This window comes from Phoca vitulina, unplaced genomic scaffold (genome assembly GCF_004348235.1).
Source record: "Phoca vitulina isolate PV1807 unplaced genomic scaffold, GSC_HSeal_1.0 scaffold5, whole genome shotgun sequence".
NCBI classification, from domain to species: domain Eukaryota; kingdom Metazoa; phylum Chordata; class Mammalia; order Carnivora; family Phocidae; genus Phoca; species Phoca vitulina.
In genome coordinates this window covers 59,469,761-59,475,640 of record NW_022589708.1, presented here as the reverse complement: position 1 = coordinate 59,475,640, position 5,880 = coordinate 59,469,761, and the positions used below count along the sequence as shown (strand labels likewise).

General features: G+C 43.0%; 1 pseudogene; it reads left to right on the top strand.

Annotated features, from left to right (window-relative positions):
- The first annotated feature begins 4,132 nt into the window (after positions 1–4,132).
- LOC116631460 lies at positions 4,133–4,597 on the top strand (annotated as a pseudogene).
- Positions 4,598–5,880: the final 1,283 nt, after the last annotated feature.

The window sequence follows — 5,880 nt, the reverse complement described above, 5'->3', positions numbered from 1 at the left end:
ACATTGGGCTCCCTGCTCAGTGGGGAGTCTGCTTCTCCCTTTGCCCCTTCCCCCTGCTGGTGCCCCCCAAATAAATAAATAAAATCTTAAAAAAAAAAAAGACACCAGTCATATTGGATTAGGAGCCCACTCTACTGCAGTATGACTTCATCTTAACTAATTACAATTACCCTATTTCTAAATAAGATCACATTCTGAGGTACTGGGGGTTAGGATTTCAAAATACCTTTTTTGAGGGGACACAATTCAACTCATAACACTCTGTTCTCTTGACCACTCACCTGCAGTATTTAGTCCAATGCTGAGAATGTGACAGTGAATGTTATTTACTGATGTGATTTAAGTTACTAGCTCATTCATCTGCCTGTCTACAAAAGAGCACAATAGCACCATTACTCCTTTGTGCCAACACACCAAATAGCTTCATTTTTAACATGACTGGAGAAAACAGTGAGTGGGATTTGGTCAAAATTGTGGTCATCCTGGCTGAAAGCTGGAATGAGAATTTGTCAGTGTCACTTATGATATGATGGAAATGTTGAACTTTAATAGAATATAGACTTACAAGGCATACTCAGGTACTTCTGTGCTCTCATATCTGTTTAAGTCTTTCAAAGGACAGAGTATTACTTTCAATCACAACGTCGCTATAATTAGTAATGGCAACATTTTCTTCAATTTGCCCTCAAGGGCCATAGAATCTCAGGCTGCCACCCGTGCAATTAGACTAACAGCAGGCAAAGAGCCAAAGATGGGGGGAGAGTTATGCTACCAAATCAAATGTGGGTTTGTTTTTAATTAACTATTCAAACTCGTGGTAGGGAAATCTGCTCTGATTGCACCCTGTCATTTATACATGTAAAATATGTTAAAAGAAAAATATATATTATATCCCTTTTTAGCAATTGACAGTTTTCAGAGTTCTTTCTCATTAGGCTCTTTCCAGTGGGACCCACAGGACTTAAGTTAATGATTGAGGGAGCTGCCCCTATGCCAAGAAGTGTCCCTGAGAGCAACCAGGAAGACGGTTTGTGTGCCCCTCATTTACTTTATTCTGTCCAAGCAAACAGTTGGCAAGAGGAGGCATTTCCTATTGCCTGGGCGATGTTTTAATCACTGTTTAAATATTTGCCATCCTGTCTTTGTTTTGGTTAAAATTGCAGAGTTAATGCGATACAGATTTGTACCTTCTGCTGAGTGAAATACAGGTTCCATCTTATGAACTAGAGCTATGTTCACCACAAATAGCTTCCCCACTCCCCACCTCCACTATTGTCTTTCATTTTATGCATTGTATTAATTTTTTTATATCTTTTCAGTGCCTACAGGGTACCAACAAATTGCCCCCAGGCAGTTCTAACACATTAAGTTTCAGCAAACCTGGCCCTATGTGTGACTCACTGCAAAATTTAAGGACTCTTAAGTCAATTTCTCTGAATACCAGCCCAGAAAAATATCAGTCCTGGGCAAGAATCTCACCATCTGATGGATATTCTGGGTTCAAGGTAAAATGAATTTCTGGCCGCAGGCTAGCTTCTAATGGACAATGGGTCTGTGCCAAGGACTCCTTCTATTCCTTCTAATGAAGCTCTGTAAAGTTTCAGCTGCACTCAGGCTAACTTGGCTTCTTGTAACCTGATTTCTCCAAGCCTCACCAGCTGGGGTGTGCTTAAAGAGTCATATTAACAGTAATAACTCAAATTTCACTAGTTCCCGCTCCTACCTGCTGGATGAAGGGCCATTGCCTCCTTTTTTTTTTTTTTTTTCAGTACTTTCAATAAAAGTGCCCTTTCTGTTTTAACATACAGTCAACTCTCTCTATATACAACTCTTCATAAATCCAGTGGGAGCTGGACAGAAAAGAAACATGAATGACAGACATCATTCTCAGTCCTCCTTGCTGATAACCAAGGTTTAGTTGAGTCAAGCTCATCCTGTCTGGCTTTCTCTGCCCCCGAGGATGAGCACCCTCTCAAGTATCTCCTCAGTCCTCATCAGAAAAGAGGCTTCCAGTAGTCTTTTCCACCAGAACTGCCAGACATGTCAGACAACCAGTACTGAATCCCACTTAGACTCTACCTGAGGATCCGAACAGTCCTGAAATAACTGCTTACTCCTCTGAAAAATACTTGGTTGAAATTAAACGGTTTGGGGCTCTTATTCTAACAACTGCAGACAATAATTACTGTCAAGCCTTTTACAAAAGAATACTAGAAAAACTGGATGAAATATTTTTAAAAATGTTTGATGGCATAAGAAAGTTAACATGATAATGAATAATTATGAGAACAGAACCTAAGAGAAGACATAGGATAGAAAAAGAATGAGGAGACCCCTATAATAGTCCCAGCTCACTGCCATGAAATAGTTTCCAGACCATGGCACAGGAAGGGAAAACTCAGATGCAGTCCACAGACTCCCTATGATGAAGAGATGCACTTAAAAGTTTGGAAAGACCAATGTGGCTAAAGTTATCAGGATACAGGGAAAAGAAAGAGCTGCAGGGAAAAAGAAGTGGACTTCTGTAGAGGGTCCTCCTCATATTCAAAGTGCTGATTAGTGCATACATGTGAGGAAACTAGCAGAAGCCCAGGGAAGAACTCTATGAAAGAATTATAAAGAACAGTACGTGGGTCCAGTGTCTTGCTCCTCCAGGATAGGTCCCTTTGAGTGAGGATGAAAGGGGTGTAGAGAAATTATATTCATTCATCTTTAACATTCCGTAACATTCATCAGCTGACCCTGCCCTGAGGATACCATGGTGGATGAGACAGCCCCAGTCTCCATGCTATGGAGCTCACAGTTCTGTGGGGGACTTAGATGCATCACCATCACCAGGAAAAGGAAGGGCCTACCTACAGGTTCATGCCAGGTGCTGGAATCCCATGAGCTATCATTGAGGGAGAAAACACAGGTGTGAGAACATGGGAATGTCCCAACAGACCAGAAGCAGACAGAGAGAGATTATTCAAAAGTGGAATATGGGGTATTCAGTGTTGAAGGTCTTCAGTACTAATAGGAAAAGATCATCAAGACCTTGTGGTAAGCAGAAAAAAGTGTGATATCAATGTGTATGGACATATATGCATATGAAGATGCATAAAGAGGTAACTAGAAAGAGTTACAACAAAATATTGACAGCAATTACTTTTGAGAGGAGAAAATGATACCATGACCAGCCATAAAGTGAGCTGCTCTTCTCCTCCATACTCTTTTTATTACTTGATTCTTTATGAGAATGTATTTGTGTGAATGTTGTATAAATAAAAAATCCCAAGTAAATAAACCAACAGGTTTAAAGATTTAAAAAAAGGGGGGGGGTTCTGGGTGGCTCAGTCCTTAAGTGTCTGCCTTCGGCTCAGGTTATGATCTCAGGGTCCTGGGATTGAGCCCTACATCGGGCTCCCTGCTCGGCAGGAAGCCTGCTTCTCCCTCTCCACTCCCCCTGCTTGTGTTCCCTCTCTTGCTGTCTCTCTAAAAAGGATGGAAGGAAGGGAGGGAGGGACGGAGGGAGGGAGGGAGGGAGGAAGGACGAAAGAAAGAAAGAAAAAAGAAAAAGAAAGAAAGAAAGAAAGAAAGAAAGAAAGAAAGAAAGAAAGAAAAAGAAAAGCCCCTGGAGCTCTCACATGAGGACAGGAAAACTGATTGTCCCCACCAGCCAGATTGGAAAACTTCATAATTTAAAGAAATTAAATAGGGTATTCAAAAAGTTCTTACCTCAGTAGCGGGAAATAATTAGTCCTAGATTAAACAGTGTTCTAGTCCCACCTAACAAATATTAAAAGTAAGATTTTAAAAGGATCAGTTTCTAAGAAACTTAAACTGCATTCCATCACAGAAAAAGCTCAAGAAATTTATAAGAATAAAAACACAGGGGCGCCTGGGTGGCTCAGTCGGTTGGGCATCTGCCTTTGGCTCGGGTCATGATCCCAGCGTCCTGGGATCGAGCCCCACATCAGGCTCCCTGCTCAGTGGGGAGTCTGCTTCTCCCTCTCACTCTCCCTCTGTGCTCTTTCTCTCAAATAAATAAAATCTAAAAAAAAAAAACACAGTCAGAACCCAGCAGTGGAAAATTTATGTCTTATATTCTATCAAAAAATATTGGGCATGCTCTTTCATCTGGGCTGCCAACATGCCACCCAGACTGAAGAAGACCTGAAAACTTCAAGGCCACATGAGCCAAGGCCAAGGCCACATCAGCAAGCACTGGAAGCACCCAGAAGGCCTGGGTGATGCCAACAGCATGCATCATCACAAGATCAACTTCCACAAATATCACCCAGATTATTCTGGAAAAGTGGGTATGAGGCATCACCACTTAAAGAGGAACCAAAGCTTCTGCCCAAATGTTAACCTGGATAAACTATGGACCTTGGTCAGTAAGCAGACACAGGTAAATGCTGCCAAAAACAAGACTGGAGCTGTTCCTATCATTGATGTGGCACAATCAGGCTATTTCAAAGTTTTGGGGAAGGGACAACTCCCAAAACAGCTTGTCATCATGAAGGCCAAACTCTTCAGTGGAAGAGCTAAAGAGAAGATTAAGGGTATGGGGCCGGCGGGCGGGGGGGGGGGACCCTGTGTCCTGGTAGCTTGAAGCCACGCAGTGGGAGGTTCATTAAATGCTAACAAGCCCTTTTTTAAAAAAAAAAGGCATGCAAAGAAACAGGAAAGTATTGAGGAAAAAAATCAACCAACCCCAAACTGACACAGATGTTAAAATTAACAGACAACAGCTTTTAAAAGAATAAGTATATTCCATAAATTCAAAAAGTTAAATAGAAACAAAATATATTTTAAAAAGTCAAACTTCTAGAGATGAAAACTACACTGGAAGAAATTCAGCAGATAAAACACTGAGAAGAAAATATCACTGAAATAAAACACTTAGAAAAAAGAGTTTAAAAATAATTAAGAGTAAACTACAGTACAACTTCAAACTGTCTAATATACAGGTAACTGGAGTCCCCAATGAAAGACATAGAAAGGAAGCAGGAAAAATAATGCCAAAATAACGTCAAAGAAATAATGATTCAAATGTTTTCCAGACTTGATGAAAATCAAATCCACATATCCAAGAAGCTCAATAAACCTCAAGGACAAGAAATATAAGGAAAACTACACCAAAACCCATCATAATCAAATTGCTCGAAACCCCTGGTAGATAAAAAACAAATTTGAAAGCAGCCATAGAAAAAGCCATAAGGAGGGGGGAAAGATGGCGGAGGAGTAGGGGACCCTATTTCAACTGATCCCCGGAATTGAGCTGGATATCTACCAGACCACTCTGAGCACCCAAGAAACCAGCCTGAGATGTAAGAAGATCTGGATCTCTACAAACAGAATATCGCAGGCGGTTGGTTTTGAGGTACGAAGCGGAGAGCCGTGATTCTGCGTGCAGATATCGGAGGATAAACGGCAGCGGGAGGGAGCCTGGACATGGGGATCCTACACCGCCAGTGAGTGACAGCCTCCTGCCCTGCGGAGGGGGCACAGACTCGCAGACCAGTAGCATCGGGAAAGGACTTTAGGGCAGCCCCCAGGGTGGAGGACCAGACCGGCGGGGTTGCACCCATGCGAACCGCAGCCCTCCGGACAGAAACCCGGAGCGATGGTCACACGCACGGGAACTGCAGCCTCCGAGATGGAAACCTGGTGCGCTGGGTCCGGCCGGTGAACTGCAACCCCCAGGGGTGGAAACCCCAAGCGGAAGAGTCATGTGGGTGCGAATTGGGAGCGGCTGGCAGTTTTAGCAGCACAAAGGGCAGAGACGGGCCTGACCTGGAGGCAGGACTGGGAGCGCTGCGGAGGGGCGCACAACCCAGGACGCTGCAGTTTATAGCAGCACGGTCAAAAACGGAGACAGTGTGGCCTGGAGAG